The sequence below is a fragment of the Balearica regulorum genome, chromosome W (assembly GCF_011004875.1).
Source record: "Balearica regulorum gibbericeps isolate bBalReg1 chromosome W, bBalReg1.pri, whole genome shotgun sequence".
Classification (NCBI taxonomy): domain Eukaryota; kingdom Metazoa; phylum Chordata; class Aves; order Gruiformes; family Gruidae; genus Balearica; species Balearica regulorum.
In genome coordinates, this window is record NC_046219.1 from 8,243,755 (window position 1) to 8,266,213 (window position 22,459).

At 41.2% G+C, this 22,459-nt stretch overlaps 1 long non-coding RNA gene across 1 annotated transcript in view; it reads left to right on the top strand.

The window, feature by feature from the left end:
• The first annotated feature begins 512 nt into the window (after nucleotides 1–512).
• Nucleotides 513–22,459, top strand: part of LOC142599252 (uncharacterized) — a 404,930-nt gene continuing 382,983 nt past the window's right edge. The window contains exon 1 of the long non-coding RNA XR_012832881.1: nucleotides 513–622. This is a non-coding gene — a long non-coding RNA (uncharacterized LOC142599252). The remainder of the gene's footprint in view (nucleotides 623–22,459) is intronic.

Sequence of the window (22,459 nt, forward strand, 5' to 3'; positions counted from 1 at the left end):
TACTTACGGAAGCATAGAGCTAACTCTTCACCAAAATTTTCGGACAATTAGGCGTGTGAAAAGTGGGATAATTGGGATAAGATAAAAAAATCAGTTAAACCTTGCAAGAGGGAAACTGAAAGAGGGTAAAGAGAAGGGAATAATATGCAAAATGTTGGGAATGTGTTTGGGAGCTGCATATCAGTATAAGGAATTGTGGTGGGTTGACCCTCTCTGAGGGCCAGATGCCCACCAGAGCCGCTCTATCACTCCCCTCTTTCATTAGACAGGGGAGAAAAAGTACAACGAAAAAAAAACCTTATGGGTCGAGATAAGGACAGGGAGAGATCATTCACTAATTATCATCACGAGCAAAACAGACTGAACTGAGAGAGGGAATTCATCTTATTTATTACTAAGCAAAACAGAGTAGAGGAATGAGAAATAAAACCAAATCTTAAAACACCTCCCCCCACCCCTCCCATCTTCCCGGGCTCAACTTCACTCCTGGCTTCAAACCTCCGCCCCCCTCAGCGGCACAGGAGGACGGGGAGTGGGGGTTACGGTCAGTTCCTCACGCGGTGTTTCTGCCGCCTCTTCATCCTCAGGGGGAGGACTCCTCTCATCGTTCCCCTGCTCCAGCGTGGGGTCCCTCTCATGGGAGACAGTCGTCCATGAACTTCTCCAACGTGAGTCCTTCCCACAGGCTACAGTCCTTCATGAACTGCTCCAGCGTGGGTCTCTCCCATGGGGTGCAGACCTTCAGGAGCAAACTGCTCCAGCGTGGGTCCCCCACGGGGTCACAAGTCCTGTCAGCAAACCTGCTCTGGCATGGGCTCCTCTCTCCACGGGTCCACAGGTCCTGCCAGAAGCTTGCTCCAGCATGGGCTTCCCACGGGATCACAGCCTCCTTCAGGTGTCTCCACCTGCTCCAGCGTGGGGTCCTCCACAGGTTGTAGGTGGAATCGCTACACCCCCTCATCCTCCCTCCATGGGCTGCAGGGGGACAGCCTGCTTCACCATGGTCTTCACCACGGGCTGCAGGGGAATCTCTGCTCCGGCGCCTGGAGCACCTCCTCCCCCTCCTTCTTCACTGACCTTGGTGGCTGCAGATGGTCTTACATCTTCTCACTCCTCTCTCCGGTTGCAAAAGCGCTCTCTAACTATTTTTGTCTTTCTTAAATATGTTATCACAGAGGCGCTGATTGGCTTGGCCTTGGCCAGCGACGGGTCCATCTTGGAGCCGGCTGGCATTGGCTCTGTCAGACACAGGGGAAGCTTCTAGCAGCTTCTCACAGAAGCCACCCCTGTAGCCCCCCCTGCTACCAAAACCTTGCCACAAAAAACCAACACAGCAATGTAAAGAACAGGAAATGAGTGTGTCACAAGTTGAGATTGAACAAAGAAAGTGATAAGAAATGCTGTTATCTCTGCGAATAGACCAGTTGCAGAAACAACTCCAAAAAAGAAAAACACAGGAAGCTAGAGCATAAACTAGAACTCATGATAATTTGGGCCCTCAACCCCCCCAGATCCTGTGAAAATTTGTAAGCTAATAATTTCTCCGGAAGATTGGGAAGGAGATATTTGGGAGGACCCTGATCAAAAACTTAGTAATGAGAGTGAATTAGGGGCTACCTTAAAGTCTGATTAATCTATTATTAAAACTGAGGTATCTGCTGGACATTAAGGTGGCAACTGGTGAAATTCCATTAAAATCACTCCGTGGGACCCCATTCAACTGGTCAGTCTGCATGAAAAATATGGATAGAAGCCTGGTGAGAGCAAGACTGAATATCTGTGCCATGTCTCCTTAGCTGGAGGAGACTGTATTATGTTAGATCAAGGCGAAGGGGATGGCTTTTGGGGACCAGGAATGTTCTTGAATGAGGGACTAGGCCCTTACACTGAACCACACTCTATTACATGCCAAGTAGCATATTGGGCAGGGGACATAGACCCTCGAGATAGAGGGGAGCCCACTGCTATACCAATAAGATCATTAACAGTGAACTTTCTACTGCTGTTAAAAAAGCAGCCTGCCTCCAGGCTATGAATGACAGGGGTGCACATGGTAATTACCCTATCTTTGCTCCTGTAGACTACTAATGAGGGAAGCCCCTGTTGGTTTAAAACTGTACCTCATTGCAAAAAGGGATGAAATAAGACAAAACATAGAACATAACACTCAGGAGGGTCAGGATGTCCAACCCTGCCTCTGACTCATCCCAACCTGGACAGAATTGATGCATGGCATTGTACATCATAGTTGAGAAATGGGGAAGAGATGAACTGACACCAGCAGGGTGATCCCGAGCTGATACAGACAGCAGACAGATCCAGCAAGTAAGACAGACTCCCCAGAACCCCTGACACTTTCCCCAAACTCATAAACCCCCTGGTGAGGTAGTGGACCCCCAGAAAAGGCATAATGAACTTGGACTGCCAGCCCAGAGGATTGAAGCTTATCAAGGGCGGCCCTCATATTCATGTTCCATTCGGCCCCCAAAGACAACAAGTAAAATTTTAAATTGACACAGGAGCTCAAATTTCAATAATTTCAAGTTTGAATTCCCAAAGAATTAACATTAAGCCTGGCTAAGGAAGGATTAACATAACAGAATTTTCCAGCAAAAGTGAAATATGTCCCGTAGCTACAGTAAACTTGTTATTGCCAGGGGAGAAAAGGATATCAAGGCACCAATTAGCAGCAGTTTCAGGGAAGGAAAATGTTTTAGGCTTTGATGTATTACAAGGATGAGTTTGGAAACTGCTGGATGGTAGTGTTTGGTCTTTTGACTGCCTGGAGTGTCCTTGGTTAGCTGAGTGAAAATTAGCAGCTACCTGTGGGAGTCAGTTAACTGGCATAGTTCGTTTGCTGTGAGCTGCACCCACGCTGCCTGACTCAAAATAACTAATGTCCCTCAGTATCCTATCTCTGCTGCTGCCCAGACAGGTATTGCGGAGGTCATAGCTGACCTAGGGAAAAAAAAGACACATTATCTCCCGTACGCACTCCCCATATAATTTCCCAGTGTGGCCAGTTAAAAAAACAGATGGGAGATGGTGCCTAACCATAGCCTATAGAAAGTTAAATGCAAACACTGCTCCTTTTGCTGCTGCCATCCCCAACATTGCTATCCTCCAAGCTGCTGCTCACCCCTGGATGGCGGTACTAGATGTAAACGATATGTTCTTTATGGTGCCGCTGCAGGAGGAGGATAAAAGAAAATTTGCTTTTACTTGGGACAGGATACAATTTATTTTTAACAGACTTCCTTAGGGCTATAATAATTCACCCACTATAGCTCACACAGTGCTGGCTGAATTGTTGCAAATTGTTTAAATTCCTCCTGAAATTAAGTGTTACCAATACATAGATGATATCTTGATTGGCGGACATTCTCCCGAACTGGTAGGACAAGATGCTGCCGCTGTTTGGCAAGCACTGTATGATGCAGAGGTTGAAGTCCCCCGCAACAAATGCCAGGGACCCAGTAAAGAGGTGAAATTTCTAGGTACCTGGTGGGTAGTTGGGAGTGCTGCTGTACCCTTGGATACCCTAAAGGACCTAGAAAATTCAGAAATGCCTAACAATAGCAAGGAACTGCAATGACTGCTCGGAACTTTAGGATACTGGAGGAAACACATACTAGGATTTTCAATTATAGCATGACCCCTATATTCCCTATTACAGAAAGGAAAGTCATGGGATTTTAGAAAAAAACTTGAAGAGGCAATAAAGACACTAATAGCTGAACTAAGGACCTACCAGTCATTAGAACTGATACATCCACTAGACCCTATAATTGTAGAATGGGGATCTGCAGAACATGGAACCTATTGCAACTTATTCCAGTTAGGACCCAATGGACCTAAATGGCCCCTACTATTCAATTCTACTTCATTTAAGGACACCGAGCAACAGTATTCAGAATGGGAAAAGGATTTATTATCTTTGGTTAGAGCAATAAAACAGGTTGAAAAATTGCACCAAGGACAACCTGTGCAAATCCGAGGCCCCTTTAACCTATTGGACTCAGTCTTGAAGGGATCAGCACCCCCCTGAGGGAATAGCACAGAAACCCACTGTCTGAAAATGGCATGCCTATCTGACAGGAGTGGCAGAAAACATGCATCTTTCTGAAGGGCCTATTAAACCTTCTAAGTTACAAATGACAGTTAACACCAATATACTCATGCTAGTGCAACCCTTCAAACCCTCTCCCATCATCTCTGCTCTCCCTTTTTTGACCAGAAGATTCCATAAAAAATATATGGTTCACAGATGCATCGGCTAAGAGACTAGGGAGGAAATGGAAATACAAAGTGGTCGCCCTGGAGGTGACAATCAGTCAGCAAAGGATCAAAGAAGGAGAAGGTAGTGCCCAAGTAGGAGAATTGCAGGCAGCAGTAATAGCAGCCAAACAGGGAGCTAACAATCTACATGGATTCTTATGCTGTATGGGCTGGTGCAACCCAATGGTTATGTCAGTGGGAAGCCTTAAACTGTGAGGTAAATTGCGTGCCTGTGTGGAGGAAATAATATTGGCAAAATCTTTTAAGTACATCCTGGGAAAAAGAAGAGAATCCCTTAATGGTAAGTTGGGTGAAAGCTCACTCTGATAAACCAGATGTAGCTTGAAAGCGAAACAATTAAGCAGATGCCTTAACCCGCTGTTGTGGTTTAACCGAGCCAGCAACTAAACACCACACAGCCGCTCACTCCCTCCCCCCGCGTCGGGATGGGGGAGAGAATTGGAAAAGTGAAAGTGAGAAAACTCATGGGTTGAGATAAAGACAGTTTAATAGGTAAAGCAAGAGCCACGCAAGCAAGCAAAGCAAGACAAGGAATTTATTCACCACTTCCCATTGACAGGCAGATGTGCAGCCATCTCCAGGAAAGCAGGGCTCTATCACGCATAATTACTTGGGAAGACAAACGCCATCATTCCGAATGTCCCCCTCTTCCTTCTTTTTCCCCTAGCTTTATATGCTGAGCATGACGTCATATCGTATGGAATATCTCTTTGTTCAGTTGGGGTCAGCTGTCCCAGCTGTGTCCCCTCCCAGCTTCTTGTGCACCCCCAGCCTACTCCCTGGTGGGGTGGTGTGAGAAGCAGAAAAGGCCTTGAGGGGCAATGAAGTTGGTAAAGGATCTAGAGAACAGGTCTTATGAGGAGCAGCTGAGGGATCTGGGGGTGTTTAGTCTGGAGAAAAGGAGACTGAGGGGAGACCTTATTGCTCTCTACAACTACCTGAAAGGAGGTTGTAGCGAGGTGGGTGTCGGTCTCTTCTCCCAAGTAACAAGTGATAGGACAAGAGGAAATGGCCTCAAGTTGTGCCAGGGGAGGTTTAGATTGGATATTAAGAAAAATTTCTTCACCAAAAGGGTTATCAATCCTTGGAGCAGGCTGCCCAGAGAGGTGGTTGAGTCACCATCCCTGGAGGTATTTAAAAGACGTGTAGATATGCTCCTTAGGGACACAGTTTAGTGGTGTACTTGGCAGTGCTAGGTTAACGGTTGGACTTGATGATCTTAAAGGTCTTTTCCAACCAAAAGGATTCTATGATTCTATGACTCTGTGTAAGCACTGCTCAACAATAACAAAAACATCTCTATATTATCAACACTGTTTCAAGCACAAATCCAAAACATAGCCTCATACTAGTTACTGTGAAGAAAATTAACTCTATCCCAGCCAAAACCAGCACACCCTCATACATAGTATTAAAATAGAAAACCCAGAACAGGAAGGAGAGTGGTATCGACTGGGAGAATGGCTACATCAACATCTGGGACACATCGGTAGGGAAACTTTGTATTTTTCAGCACAAAGTTGAGGATGGCCTCTCAGTCAAGCCACATGTGCAACTATTATCTCTGAGTGCCCTCAGTGCAGGCTGAAACTTAACACCAATCACCCAGCTAAAGCACCTCCATTACACATAAGCCAAGGCAAAACATTGTGGTCAACCTGGCAAATCGACTACATTGGTCCATTAAAACCATCATCAGGATATAAATATATTTTAACTGAAGTAGAAGTCATTTCAGGATTAATCATGGCTTATATGTGCCAAACGAACACAGGCTGAAATACAGTTTGTGGCTTATCTTCTTGATTTTCAGGATTACCAACACCCAATGTAATGCAAAGTGACAATGGCTCATATTTCTCCATTAAGGAAGTGCAGGAATGGGCAAAACAAGAAGGAATTCAATGGCTATTCCACACTTCCTATTATCCCCAATCAAACAGGATAATAGAGAGAGCAAATGGTTTGTTAAATAAAAATCTTAAACCACATGAACCTCACTGGGATACTTGATTGTCTGAGGTAGTTCAATGGTTAAATAACTGATATGGCCCAACCAGGAGCCCAGTTGGTTGTGCATTTTTTTCCATCAGCACCTCATTAAACACCCCCATCAGATGTAAAAATGTACCCTATTGCCCTTCAATCAGGGCAACCTGTTGTAGTCGAGTTACCACAATTTGGCACTGTCCCAATGACACTAAAAAAACTCTGTGGCCCTTTGGCCTGGGAAGCAAAAGATAGCAGTGGAACTAAAGATGGCATTAGTGCTAGGTGGATATATCCTAGCTATTAACCAAAAGGGATAACTAGTCTGGAGCCACCCTGCTGAGACTTGTGTTACTTTCTCTTTTCAGGAATGATACCGGGAATGATACTGGAATGCCTCCCTTGGAGATCAGACTGATCATTGGAGGGATATTCATCCTTCTCGTAGGAGCAATCATTGTCAACATGAACCAGATCGTGTTTACACTTTGACAAGCCTGTGGTGGGTTGACCCTGGCTAGAGGCCAGGTGCCCACCAGAGATGCTCTATCACTCCCCCTCCTTCACTAGACAGGGGAGAAAAGGTATAATGAAATGCTTGTGGGTTGAAATAAGGACAGGGAGAGATCATTCACTAATTGTCATCATGAGCAAAACAGACCGAACTTAGAGAGGGAATTCATCTAATTTATTACTAAGCAACACAGAGTAGAGGAATGAGAAATAAAACCAAATCTTAAAACACCTCCCCCCACCCCTCCCTTCTTCCCGGGCTCAACTTCACTCCCGGCTTCAAACCTCCGCCCCCCTCAGTGGCACAGGGGGACAGGGAGTGGGGGTTACAGTCAGTTGATCACATGTTTTCTGCCGTTCTTTCATCCTCAGGGGGAGGACTCCCCCACTCCAGCATGGGGTCCCTCTCATGGAAGACAGTCGTCCATGAACTTCTCCAACGTGAGTCCTTCCCACGGGCTACAGTCCTTCATGAACTGCTCCAGCGTGGGTCTCTCCCATGGGGTGCAGACCTTCAGGAGCAAACTGCTCCAGTGTGGGTCCCCCACAGAGTTACAGCCTCCTTCAGGTGCCTCCACCTGCTCCAAGGTGGGGTCCTCCACAGGTTGTAGGTGGAATCTCTACACCCCCTCATCCTTCCTCCATGGGCTGCAGGGGGACAGCCTGCTTCACCATGGTCTTCACCACGGGCTGCAGGGGAATCTCTGCTCCGGCACCTAGAGCACCTCCTCCCCCTCCTTCTGCACTGACCTTGGTGTCTGCAGATGTTCTTACATCTTCTCACTCCTCTCTCTCAGGCTGCAAAAGCTCTCTCTAACTGTTTTTCTCTTTCTTAAATATGTTATCAGAGAGGCGCTGATTGGCTTGGCCTTGGCCAGCGGCGGGTCCATCTTGGAGCCAGCTGGCATTGGCTCTATCAGACACAGGGGAAGCTTCTAATAGCTTCTCACAGAAGCCACCCCTGTAGCCCCCCCTGCTACCAAAACCTTGCCACGCAAACCCAATACAAGCCCAATGCACGGGGTGAAGGCCCTCGCTACTTTTATTTGTGCTAGTGAACACAGTAACTGTAGTACATTCTGCATCATACGTGATTGAAATTGTTGGAAATACAGGAATATTGGGAGAACCAACACAAAAATCTAACAATGACAATCACTGGTAGTCACAATTGTAAAAGCAAATCAGAGTCACCTTATTTCTGCTACACCAGGTGACAGAATCTCTATTGAATGTAAGGTGACAAATTATTCAACAAGAAACACCTATGTGGTCATCAAGAAGATAAATCACACTCAATCAAAAAGCAGAATAGATTGTCCTTCATGCCCAAATCATATAATTAGTTTCCTCTTTAATGACACAATTATAGAAGCAGTTTGCCTGTGGACAGATAAAGGGAGAGAGAGCAAAAATGGACTATACTTAAAGGTCACGCTAACATCTACCCCTAGACCTCACACTATATCAACAACTACCCCTACTACCTATCAACTTACTCCCTATTCTATTATTCCCACAACTGACCAAGCTACATATCCACAAATCCATGATTGGACCCTATGCTATTAAATATACAGGACAATAACAAATCATATTTAACCCATCATGGTCCCTGAAAAAGTTAGAACTGTCTATGTCTAGTAATATCTCTATAGTGCACCCTCAGTGTACTCCCTTCTTGAAAACCTCCTTTTCTGGATGGCTAGCATGGTTACATGGACAAACATTACAGAGAAATGCACAACGTAGAAGGAAAAGGTACATTACAGGAGCTTTAGAAACAGGACTCGGAATATTTAATTGCATGGGTGTAGAGGTACTTGCAAACAAACTAGATACAGCAACCTCTGACTTACACAAGCTAGAACACCCTTTATGATCTTCCTTATTAACTTTAGGAACCAGTTAATGGCTTGCAGCCGATGCTTTCCCCAGATGGGAGCAAAGAAACAAAGCAGACAATCAATGTCTATTAAAGGTGTTAAGCATTGTACAAGCCAACATCTCACTTTCTTTAAGCTTTATTCAGGCCCAATTATGGATACAATCCACTGTTTTTGCAATAGTGAGGGAAGGAGATGAAGGAATTCTCCCAGCAGAAATATGAAAAGTAATATGGAATAATGCCACACAATTTGAAAAAGACTTCCAATCATGGTGGTATTTGGAAAATTTTACATACGACCCACATAAACATGTCACAACCACCTTTGTATTGACAATCCATAGTGCCTCTGTGTACACCATCTATTATTGCCCTAGGATTAAATCATGATGGTACTCTACCCAATGAGTCATAGAACTTGGGCTAGGCAATACAACACCTGGCAAACTATAGACACCGAAGCATGTGCTGTGAGAGAACAAAGGCTTATTTGTGAAAGGAAATACAATAAAAGCCCAAGATATTTGCTTAGATACACAACAAAATGTCTGTCATTTTGAAATTCACCCCAAAGAAGCAACTGATTCTATGCTAGTTTATATAGGGAATGGATGTGTCTGTATAAGAATCCTTTGTGAAAACTTAATTATTAATGGAAATTTTACCTATAATGTGTCCAATCAATCAAATGTATGTGTTTGTAACTTTGTAAACATTACTTAATGTGACTTTAATTATACAGCCCCAGTGATCTCATGCACACTTAAAAGAAAATTACACTCTATCAAGACCTTTTACCTTCCCTCATTGGAATGGAATTGACACTGCTTCACAAGCTACTGGAACATAGAGACTTACAAGCTTTATTGCAAAAGACATTGCAACAAAGCAAAAACACATTGATAACTGTACATCACAATGGAGAAGAAATACACTGCATACTAGAAAGAATGAAGAAGGATGGGGAGCACTGCTAGTGGGAAACCCTATTAGGATGGTCTCAAATGGCAACAGGTGTATTGAACGCCACTTTACATCCCATGATAATAATGTTCGCCCTTGCAGTAATTTGTATTGTTATTGTCTTTTTATATATTTGACTTTGGTTTTTAGCCTGATCAGTATATCTCATTGTAAAATGCACAAAATATCTTGCTACTGATTATGTGAAACCATCTGATTGTGTGGAACTGTCTTATAATTAACCCTTTTAATTTTTGTATTTATCACTTAATCATCCACTAGATAACATGATGCCATTACCGCCTCATATTTATAGCACAGAGGCAAGAGATGACCATACCACTGCTCTGTGAAGTGAATTGACTGTAGTCATGGGTTGGAGTGTGACAGATGCACCCACTCTGACTGAGTGAACAATACTTTGGTTCAGGCATCACCCACAAGTAGGCCTGACTGAAATCAGCCTTGCTGTGCAAACCTTGAGAATTGTGCTAGGCCACATGTTATCAGGAGCTAACAGTACCAGCCTGAGCTGGGACTAGACAAAACTAAAACTGCTCTGGCTGCACATCTGCATGTACACCAAAGAGGAATTTGACTACGAGTCAATCACTTTATGCTATAAATACCTGTAGCCCCCCCCATGGCCCCAAGCCCATTGAGCTCCCCTGTACAGCAGCAGGATGCATGGCAGTGACCTCCCCCTTGAGCAGGGATGCCTCTCAAGGCCTTTGAGGTTGAGAGACCCCTTACCCAGCATCTGATATCTATAATGAGCTAAGTGACATTTTACATTAGGCCTAAAAGTATATCATATGCTAGCAACATTTATATATCCAGCTATAGCTTAATTATTAGAAGTGTAGTAAGTAGTAGAGTGTTTGACTGTCACTGTCAAGTCACTGTCTAATTACCATTCAATTACTGCTTAATCACAATTTGATTACCATTTGATTTTCATTCATTATCATTTGATCATCATTTAATCATTAATAAACCCCTTATAATTAATCCCACAATGATGAATTCACTTAATTCACCTGCAACAGTATGCACAAATACAGAGCTTGTGAAAAGCACTAGCAAAAGATGACTGACATTGCAAAGGTATTCAAGGAATCAACTACAGCAATAGGTCTTAATTTTCAGTAGCATAGAAAAAGCAACACTAAGCCAGATTAACAGCTTTTACTTAAAACAACAGTTCTACTTTTCTATCCTGAGAAGAAAATCATAGGGGAAGGATAAAGAGACTTTTTTGATTCAAGTAACTTCCTCACTTTTATATAAATTTGGGATAATATGGTAAGCAAGCTTCATTACAACACTAATCTAGTATACTGCAACATTTTCTTATTAAAGTTGTACACCAGGAACAACATACATGCCAGTAAAAGTTATACGTTTAAAATATTGTCCTGGGTTCAGCCAGGATAGAGTTAATTTTCAGCAGAAGCTGGGATGGGACACAGCCAGGACAGGTGACCCAAACTAGCCAAAGGGAATATTCCATACCATGTGACATCATGCTCAGTATAAAAGGGGGGCTAGTCGGGGAGGGGCAGCATGGCTCCAGGATGCGTGGCTTGGGGACGGAAGCGGTCTGGCTTCGGTCTGAGTCTGAGCTTGCGGTCTGAGTTGTACAGTCCTTGGGTGAGAAACTGCATTGTATATCACCAGTTGTGTATATTCTGTTAAGTACTGTTGTTGTTATTTCCCTCTCCCTTTGCTGTCCCAGTAAACTGTCCTTATCCCAACCCATGAGGTTTTGCCTTTGTCTTCCCATTCTCCTCCCCATCCCACTGGGGGAGGAGGGGGTGAGCAAGCAGCCGCATGGTGTTCAGCTGCCAGCTGGGGCTAAACCATGACAAATATGTAGAGTGCCAGAAGGTAGAGAGATGTACTCGGATCTCGTTAAAGTGGTAGCAGTAGGAAGTTTTTGAAGATCTTCCAGGTGCCTGGGAACTACAGGGTTTTCTTCCCAAAGTACATTGACAAGTACAGTACAATTCTGCTCTCTCTTCCTCCCGGAGAAACTGATTCTTCTTCATAACACAGCAAGAGGGTGTTACAAATGGCACTTAGAGTAACAAAGCCTAGCACATCAGAAGTTTTCCTGTAAGAGGGACATTCTTTCTCTCAGTTATCTTAAGCTATTGTGGAATGAAGAACAAACTATCGCATGACACCCTCCCCCTTTTTTTTTTTCTCCAACAAGGGAGTTTTGTACAGAACAAAGAAGGTCCTAATTCCTAGAGAACCTAATTCTAAAATATTTTTTCAAGCTCCCTCTATGATCAGTACTAGGTCAATAAAGGATTTTGATACTTGGCTCCTTATAGATTCTAAATGTCCTATTTTTTTTTATTCCTAGGCTCACTTTACCAAGTTAGGTAGATGAGAAAGGTAATCTAAAAAGCCTGCATGCTAAAGAGGAAGCCACCAGAACTGATTAATAGGCAAGTCAGGCTATAGTCAGAAGCCAGATTTACTGGAACAGAACTAGAAATAATTGACTTCTTTAAACAGAAAAATATCAAATTGATGAGGTAGGGCAAAATCAAAATAAGGGACTACAAATCAGTACCTGCCTCTACATCTTTGAAGCATAGGTCTTTGCATGCAGTAAATTTGCACCCAGGTTTCCTATAACTTAGCTGTTGTTGGTTTGTAGCCAATTATGCAGTTGCCTCCTGTCCCTGGAAAGTTTCTGTTGCTGCAGATGCATAGCTGTGTGTCTGCTCTATGCTCCTCTCACTGCTCTCAGTCCCGCTGCTATGCTGCAGGCTCCCTGCTTCTTCCTCTTCTTGCCACTTCCTGCAGGCTAGAAGCTGTCCTCCCTCCCTCAACACAGACAGGTACTTCCAGAGCAGGTGTAATCTCCTCCTCTGCCTACTTACCCCCATTTTGAAGGGCCAAAATGCACAAATGGAAAACAAATGAGTAACTCAACTGCATTTTCTCTTCCTGAAATGGCATGGCCAATGTTGCATGCAAAACCAAAACCCATTTCCTTCCTAAATTTCATTTTATGAAAATAGAAAAGTAGCTCATTCTTTAAAATGCTAATCTTTTATCTCCATAGTTTGTGAAGAGTGTTTCAGTGAAATTGCTTAAGTATCAAGCTGTATTCCACCTTGCAAATATTCCTTCTAAAATTAGACAACAAGGACCAAATTTCCTACTACCAGTGATTTTTTTTTATAGCTTTTGAAGGTAAACTACATTTTATAGTAAATGAAAGCCATAACTTTCAAAATACAGGCTAGCACTAGCTTATACATAAACGACAGCTTTTATCTGAAGTAGCTTAGCCTACTTATTTTTCTACCGCAATCTCCTAACTACATAGCCCTCAATATCTTTTTCTGACTGAAGTTGGAACATCCTGAAAGATAACAGCTGTTACTTACCCATAGGCTTATACTATTTTAGGGCCAAGCACAATGGTCATCAACTGTCTCAACCATCTGCTCTGTATTCAAGATCAAGCAAAGAAATAACTGTGTATATATGTGTGTGTATATGCATGCATATAATAAATTATATATTGAATGTTTCCAAAGACAAGAATTATAGATCATATTCTTTTTCTCTAAGTAACATTGCAAAAACTCTAGGAGACTTAGCTCCAAGAAGCACTATGAGAAAACAAAACCAAAAAAACTACCTGTTGAAGCCTAAAACTGGAATGAAGCAATATGTCGTGGTTTTACCCCAGCCGGCAGCTGAGCACCATGCAGCCGCTCGTTCACTCCGCCCCATCGGGATGGGGGAGAGAACTGGAAGAGTGAAAGTGAGAAAACTCGTGGGTTGAGATAAAGACAGTTTAACAGGTAAAGCAAAAGCCGCGCGCACAAGCAAAGCAAGGAAGTCATTCACCACTTCCCATGGGCAGGCAGGCGTTCAGCCACCTCCAGGAAAGCAGGACTCTGTCACGCGTAACGGTTACTTGGTGACGTGGTTTAGCCCCAGCCGGTATCTAAGTGCCACGCGCCGCTAGCTCACCCCTCCCCCAGCGGGATGGGGAGGAGAACGGAAAAACAACGGCAAAGCCTCAAGGGTTGGGATAAGGGCAGTTTACTGGGACAGCAAGGGAGAGGGAAAACAATCAACGACAGTGCTGATAACAGATAGTAACAATGGGTGATAACAGAGAACGATTTTACCGATCCGACGACCGACCGGACGCTCGACCCGTCCCGGAGCCACCCGACACGCCGAACCCGCCCCTGCCCGACTAGCCCCCTTTTATGGTGAGCATGATGTCACATGGTATGGAATAGCCCCCGGCCAGCTTGGCTCACCTGTCCTGGCTCCTTGGGAAATTAACTCTATCCTTGCCAGAACCAGGACACTTGGGAAGACAAACGCCATCGCTCCAAACGCCGCCGCCCCCCCTCCTCTTCCCCCAAGCTCGTTATAGACTGAGCATGACGTCATATAGTATGGAATATCCCTTTGGTCAGTTTGGGTCACCTGTCCTGTCTGTGTCTCCTCCCAACTTCTTGTGCACCCCCAGCCATCCCGCTGGCAGGGCAGTGTGAGAAGCAGAAAAGGCCTTGGCCCCGTGTAAACACTGCTCAACAATAGGTCCATAGAACAAAAACATCTCTATATTATCCATGCTGTCTCCAGCACAAATCCAAAACATATCCCCACACTAGCTACTATGAAGAAAATCAATCCTCTCAGCTGAAACCAGGACACAATATCAAAAGAATTATTCATTTTTCCTGATCATATTAGAGTTGACTGAAATCAGAATGTTAATTCTGCAGAAAATTGAAAAAAAAAATCTAGCCAAAGAGTTTCAGAACAAAATGTGTAACTCCAGAATTTTTAGGTTACTTCCTTAGAACAAATCAAATTGTTTTATCTAGAAAATTTCTAACAAAATCAAGTCTACGAATACCTTTGAATTTCTAGTTCAAATGTGGCTGAGTATCCACTAATTTGATATGACTGATGGCAACTCCAGAATCTAGGAGCTATAACTTGGGTAACTTTAGGTTGATATCTAATTGCACCCTAAAGACACCATGCATGGTGAAACTATTAGCTTTCCTGGTAAACTATTTGAATATATGCTCAACAAACACCTCTACGCTGTTATCTTGGTCACCACTTGGGCTTCTCTTCAGCAGAATAAATAATTTATACTTTTTAACTTAAAGGAAAGGATGTTCTCCTAGCTTTTATCACCTCCGTCTACTTCAGAAGTCCCTGCAGTTTTTCCACAATCCTTTTGACCATGGACTTCAGAATGAGACATACTGACAGGTTCCAGCATTCCCATAGATCTCTGCTGATGGTGTACTTGGTACCTTAGTTTTAACTCGCCAAGGAACACGAGGTCATCACTGCACTGAGCACTCACATTATTTTACACAATATCTCTAAACCCATCTCTAAGCCACTTCTTTCCAAAATGTCATTCAGTAGTTGTAATATCCTGCAGCTACAACCTGCATTTCTGATTTCCAATTGTATAATCTAGCATTTAGTTGTATTACAAGTTTTTTTAATTGCATTGTGGCCACTTAGGTATTCAATTCCCATTATTTGTAACAGTCTGTTCTCATGTACTCTACCATTTTCTTATAAAGACTTAAGAAAATAAAAATAAGAATGTCAGTGTCTTTAAAACAAATGTTTGATACAAATCTACCTGTCCTATAAACACTGTACCAACTCATTTTTTTATAAATCAAAAAAGTCACCTCTCTTTAAACCTGTATCATCCCCTCTCTCCAGTTTCCCCAAAAGGCAACATAATTAGCTACTACCTACAAAATCACACTAACCAGAATCAGTTAAAGCTTTAGTCTATTTCTTTTCTGAGGAGTGTACCAAACAATGCATTCTGTTATACCTGGTTAGGAATGAAGCAAGGCTAACCCATCTTCATTTCTCTACATCATACCTTTTGCCATGTTTAGACTCTGAAATAGCAGTTCTACAGTTCTTTGGAATTCCCGTAGTTTTCCAATTTTTATTAAAATTGAACACTAGTAGAGCAGAAAACATTCCATTTTCACCCAAGTTCTTGGACTTAAATTAGCTAGGCCTGTTGTCTGAAAATGTTTAACCTTAAAAGATGCTGCCCAACTTCCCTCTTTTTAATGGATGTGAACTTTTTATTCCACTCACATTATGCACGTTCCACATTCCACACACAGAACATAAATACCTATTGAATAATTTTTCATTTTCTATATAATGTTTTTACCATCTCAGTATGGCAGATGACTCAATATATAACCTACCTAGGGTTTTTTCCCCCCTCCTTTTTAATCTAAGCTGTTTAAGAAATGCCTCCTTGCTCACTTTAAGCCTCATGGTAATGCCATCAATACTTCATTGACTTTTGGCCTTTCTTGTTGGTATCTGTATTTTGATTTGACACTTTCTTAGCCACTTCCTTTTTCTTTTTCACTGATTTCATTTTTTTTTTTAATCCAGAATGTTTTCTTTCCAGTGTGAGGCATCCCTGAACAATTCTTATATTTTGATAACACTTCATTCTGCCTTTAATTTTCCAACTCAGTTATACAAATTAAATTAAATCCAATAATGAACACTATTTGCCTGCTAATCTCTAAGCCAGCAATAAAGTAGATCAATGTATCTGAAACAATTCAACTTGCACCTAATGACTAAGAAGTACCTTTTCTCACTTCATCGCAGCAGAAATACCTTCATGATTCATTGCAGTTTTATGTACTTTATGGCGAAGCAGGCCTCAGACATGCAGAAGTATCAGTCTGGAAAATCTTTCAATGTTCCTCTATTTTCTATGATCTCAAGACTAAAATATTCTTTTCATTGATTGTTTCTATACATAAGTTGCAAGAGTTTCTTGACTCCAAGTCTAAGACTGTTTCAGAGATTCATGTCACAAGCCATATAAAGTAAGAATACCCTAGAAGCCTAGAGACATCCACATGACTGAACAGACTCCACACACAATCTGATGGAGACTGTTTGACCTTCTGTAATCCTCCTATTGAATTTGAAAGAAAGCAGATTTTAGCAGATCAAGATTCCATCCCTATGAAATGCAATGGGAAGCAGTGGCTTGAACACAAGACTAAAAGTTAATAACATAACTTTTATCTTGGTTCTGTCACTAAGGATCTACCCACAAGTGAGTAAGCACACACTTGCTACACTGTGCCCTTAACTGATGAGCTGTCAGCAAGAGAAGATAAAAAACTCATGACAGTACTGCTATGGTACACAGTTTCAGTACCTTAGCCATTTTACTGATTCAAGCTCAGTTGTTTTTTGGTTTGGTTAAAGTGTGTGCAAAACCCACTTGTACTGCTTGTTTACTACAGGAGAACTTCCATCTCTCAGCTTTTAGCTGCACCAGTATGAAAGCTTTATATTTCAATATAATTTTAATAGTAGAGTTTTCTACAGTTACCTTTATAACATCATGTCCTGTCCCACTCAGTGGGTTAGGGTGAGGTTAACTTTTAAATTCTCTGTGTGGTAATCAGGAGTAACGACAATTACTCTAGAGGTTCAGACAAATCACAAATTTACTTAAAACTCAGCAGAACTACAAAAGATAGTGGCTTGTCAAAAGATATAACAATACTTAAAACTTAGCAGAACTACGAAAGGTAATGGCTTAGCAAAACTTGTGACGATATTATCTTGATGTGCTGAAAATGAAGTTAGAGACAAAGAGAATGAGAGAGAGAGAGAAAAAGAGAGAGAGAGAGAGAGAAAAGATATCACCACCCTTGGATCCAGCGATGTTCTCTGCTTGTAGTGGTAGTCCTCAGGTGGTGGGCGCATGCCAAGAGCTTGTGTTTCCCCTTTTTATAATCCAAAATGCTCCGCATAGGCGGGGGTCTGTCATCACTGAGCAGGTGCAGTATGTGCTCAGGAATGTTCCAGAAATGAGTCAGTGGGTTGTGGGGGTCTTGGGGGGTCTCACTGTCCCTCCCCACTTCGGGGTCAACTGAGTGATGGCCTTTCATGGGCACGCACGCACAGGACACAGATTGTCTTTTGCCTACATGTTTCAGGAATAGGGGAAGGGGCTCACAAGACAGTATCCTGCCTCCGCAGGTTCTGTCCTTGGCTGAGACAGATGTCTGTGCCATTTCCTCAACATTCCCTTGACATTCCCTCATTATCAGTTTATCCCTGCTTGGGTCAAGATGGATGTTTGCGACATTCATTTTTTATCAGGGCCTTACACATCATATATTCCATGCTTCAGCTTTCTAATAAATCTTTTTTTTTTCTTCTGTATTTTAAATCAGGAATTAATGCTTAGTTAATAAAGAATATAATCAATTGGAAATTTAGCCAAATATTCGAAGTTAAATGAATAAACTTGTTTCTAAGTGCCATGTACTGAAGGTGTCTTGCTGCAAGTAATAAGGGGTCTTCTGAATTTACAAAGTAACTACCTAATTCAAAAAGGAGAAGTTCTATATTCAACTTGACTTTGGCAGAAGAAAAGAACTGATTACAGAAATAAACACTAATTGTGACTTTGGTGTAAGTGACCATATGATTATACTTGCTATGCACAAACACAAAACCACTCCTCTCTCTCTCTAAATATATGTCTCTGTACTTGTATGCTCATGCACACATGTATATAAACCATAACTATATGTATTTATTTAAGCCTATAAAATCTGTAACTAATAAAATATATATGATACACAGACACAAATAAGACCTAGAGAAGCATAGTACCTTATTCAACTGTGATTTAGGGAAAAAGGTGGTTGCATATACTCAAAACTGTAATTTAGATATTCCCCATCCAGTGATGGCAAAGCCCAGTAGATGCTAAAGTTCATTTGATGCCTATATTTCAATCACAAAATGCCTTAGAACTTAGCCTTCCATGCATTTCCAAATTAATCCCAAATCCAGTCTAAACTCCACTGCAATTCAGAGTAGTCACCGCTCCCCTTCTAAACTCTACCTAAGCCCTTAGAGGGGCCCAAATTGCTTGAGGTTAGCCTAACACACGGTTATGCACTGATCCTGGTACAAACAATATCAAACAAGGAGACATTCTTTAAAAACTCAAGTACTTTGGTGGTGCCAGAACTTTACAGATAGCCTCACAGTCAGAGGATTCTCTCAGATAAATGTGAATTTATAATGGAGGAACTATTCAGTGACTGAGCAGCTGAAAGACTATGGTGTATTCTCCATCACTGGACTTGGTATTTTTCTAAAACGTATGCTGTAGTTGAAGGAAGAATTAATTCAGGGAAGTGCTGTTTTCTGTAATAATGAATATTAGATTAAATTATTATTTTTGATGTGTTGTGGTTTAAGCCGGCCAGCAGCTAAAACCACTAGACAACTGTTTGCTTGCTCCCCACACACACAGTGGGATGGAGGAGAGAACAGAAAAGAAAAAAAAGATAAAACTCGTGAGTTGAGATAAAGACAGTTTAATAGGACAGAAAAGGAAAATAATAATAATAATATATACAAAACAAGTGATACACAGCACAATTGCTCACTGACCAAAGGTGATGCTCAGCAAGTTCCTGAGCTGCACCACCTCCCGATCAACCCCCAGTTATATAGGGAGCATGATGTCATATGGTATGGAATATCCCTTTGGTCAGTTTGGGTCAGCTGTCCTGGCTGTGTCCCCTCCCAGCTTCTTGGGCATCCCCGCCTTCTCGTTGGCAGGCCCCTATGAGAAGCTGAAAAGTCCTTGACTGCTTGGCAACAGCTAAAAACATCAGTGTGTTATCAATATTATTCTCATCCTAAATCCAAAACACAGCACTACACCAGCTGCTAGGAAGAAAATTAACTCTATCCCTGCCGAAATCAGGACATGATGGCATAGCATGTTATTTCCCTTTCTATTTTTATGGTATTATAATCACATTGTTTTTATTTTTAACGGCCATTTTATTTCATTTGTTTTTCTGACTTTTCATTCAGCAGCATCAGAGAAAAATTACCAACTGGCTATCATTAAATGATAAAATTATTTAGTAAGTGTTGTTCAAAGTAAACACATCAGAACAAGAAAAAAAAGAAATACTCTTGTTAATTTTACAAAGTAATTTTATAATGTTATAAATAATAAAATCATTCCAAGATTGTCACATAAAAGTTTAATTTTGACATGAGCAGCATCCTTTAACATCTTTTGTCAAAGAGTTTAAGTTTTCCCTTACACTGCTCCCCAGTGTAAACTATTCTAGAAATTATATACATATACCTGTATAATTAAAGAAAATTAAAAGCAAAGTATTTTAACACTGCTTCTGTGAATTTCATAGCAGAATGGATGATGCTAATTTAGTTTAGATAAGCCAAATAAAAATCAAGCTGTAGTTCAATATCATCACTTCATAATGTAAGCTAACAGCCTGGAAAGAAGTCCTGGATTCAATTCTCTCCTATTACAGACAGTCACATTTCTTTTCCCAAATTTATTAATTCCATAAAAAGCACATTCCATATTATCTTTCTTAAATTTATTAATGATAATTTTCAATGCCTATTATATATCATTAGCACCCATGATTTATACGGAAAGGTCATTCTAGAACTGACAAGCAGACACTTCAGTAATATCAGGGACAATAAGGAAGAATCTCTGTTCAGATGATAGATTTCAATTTCTGGTAGATACTCTTGAAAAATGCATAATATTCTGTTCAAGAATTCCAATTTTACATTAAAATATAAGTAGTGTTTCCGAATAGAGAACTCAAATGATAAAACAAAATAATATAAAATGTCATGTTTGTACAACTAATTGATATGCAGAATGTGTGGAAGAATCAAGGGAAATGTCTGCTCTACAATGTCACAGATTTGAAGCCTTTCCTGATATTCCCCCTTCAGCCTCTTGGGGTACCTGCAGAACATACAGTTATTGGAATGGATAGCAAATTCCCCCATTTGGCATATAGATCTAAGACTTTTCTAGGGTTCAAGAATCTTATGCTGTTTCTTGACTTAAACGGGACTTGGTATATTACAGTTTGCAATTAGTACTATAACTCTTTGCTTAAAAAATTTCTGCCCTGAAAGAGTATATGGATGAATTTCCAGTATTTATATATTTTATCTAGGACTTCTGAAAGATTTCAGTGCTGAAATCCGACTGGCATTTTTATTAGAGAGTACGCTGGCAACCATTACTGTCTTTCCATTTCCATAAATCTGAGTGTAAATAAGCAGATCACATAATTAAAGCATCAGATAATTGGCATTCTATTTTAATGTAATTATGCATACTGGAATATAAACTACATTGTATGTTAGCAATCTCAGTACTGAGCAATGAATTCTCACAGGCCGAGACTGATGAAGAATGTTACCATTTTATTTTGTTGGGAGAAGATTAGCAAAACAGCAGGGCCTGCAGACTGAGCATGAAGTATAAACTTGCACAAGGAGAAGATAGATATTAAGGGAAAACCAAAATCTTTCATTAAGGCAACTAAGACAGCTGGAGAGGGAAAAGAAACCCACAAATTTCAAGGCACATAAGCTCTTCTTCAGGTAGTTTATTTTTCTTCCACAGGTTGCCTAATAAATGGTATTAGCTTTCCCTAAAAACTCTCTTCACTTACATTGTTCAGCCACCAGTTACACTACCAGAAACTGCAGATGTATGCATTAGGGCATATATAGAAGCATATATCACAGTTTTAGCTTAAGGCTGATTTTATGCACTATCTGTACTTCTATGTTCACAGCAGATTCTGGAACAGATAGGAGAACCTAAATTTTCCCAGTGTAAGAGAATAACCTAACTTTGGCTAAACATAGGCAATACTGTTAAACTAAAACAAATAAGCAGAAAAACTGCAGGAGACTGCCAGCATCTCTCATCCAGAACCATGGTATATCTATCTAGATTGCAAATGCCTAGCTTAATGCAAGATAGAAATGCATTTACCTTTTTTCTTTTTTGTAATAGTACACCACAATGGTGATTCACAGCTGTTGTAATTAAGAAGTTTTCCTCCTCTTCTGTCACTTGGCTTGCAGGAAGAATTCTTGTTTTAGTCCCGTACTGCATGATCTTCTGACTTAAGTTTCACCTTGTTTCTATCATTCAAGCTTTTGAGATCATCCAATTTTCCATTAGAGTATTCCTGTCTAAGTTATTCCTATCTCATTAACATTACTTTCCAACTTTCTACTATCTACAAACTTCATTTAAGAAACTTTGGGGGTTTTCATATTTAAAGTACTACTTAAAACCTGAAATAAGAACTATCCTAATAAACTTGACTAAAATAATAACTGCTCTTTCAACATAATTTATGTTCTCCTTTAACCAACTTCTTACCTATTTTACAGTTCTTGTTCTAAATTTCCATCTCTTTCACTTTAGCCGTTTCCTCCAGATTAATCCAGAGTAAGTTTTATCATACATATTCAGCCTAGAAAAAAAGATTACTTTTGCTCAGGAAAGACCTAAAGACAGGTTAGTTTGACAGAATCTCCTTTAGTAAACCAATTGTCATGGTTTAACCACCAGGCAGCCAAACACCACACAGCCACTCGCTCACTCTCCCCCTCAGTAGGATGGGGGAGAGAATCAGGGAAAAAAAAGTAAAATTTGTGGCTCGAGATAAAAACAGTTTAATAGGACAGCGAATGAAGACAAAATAATAACAATAATAATGATAAAAGAATATACAAAACAAGTGATGCACAATGCAATTGCTCACCACCCACTTACTGAAAAGCCCAGACTGTTCCTGAGAAGTGATCACACCCCCTCCGGCCAACTCCTCCAGTTTATATAATGAGCATGACATCATA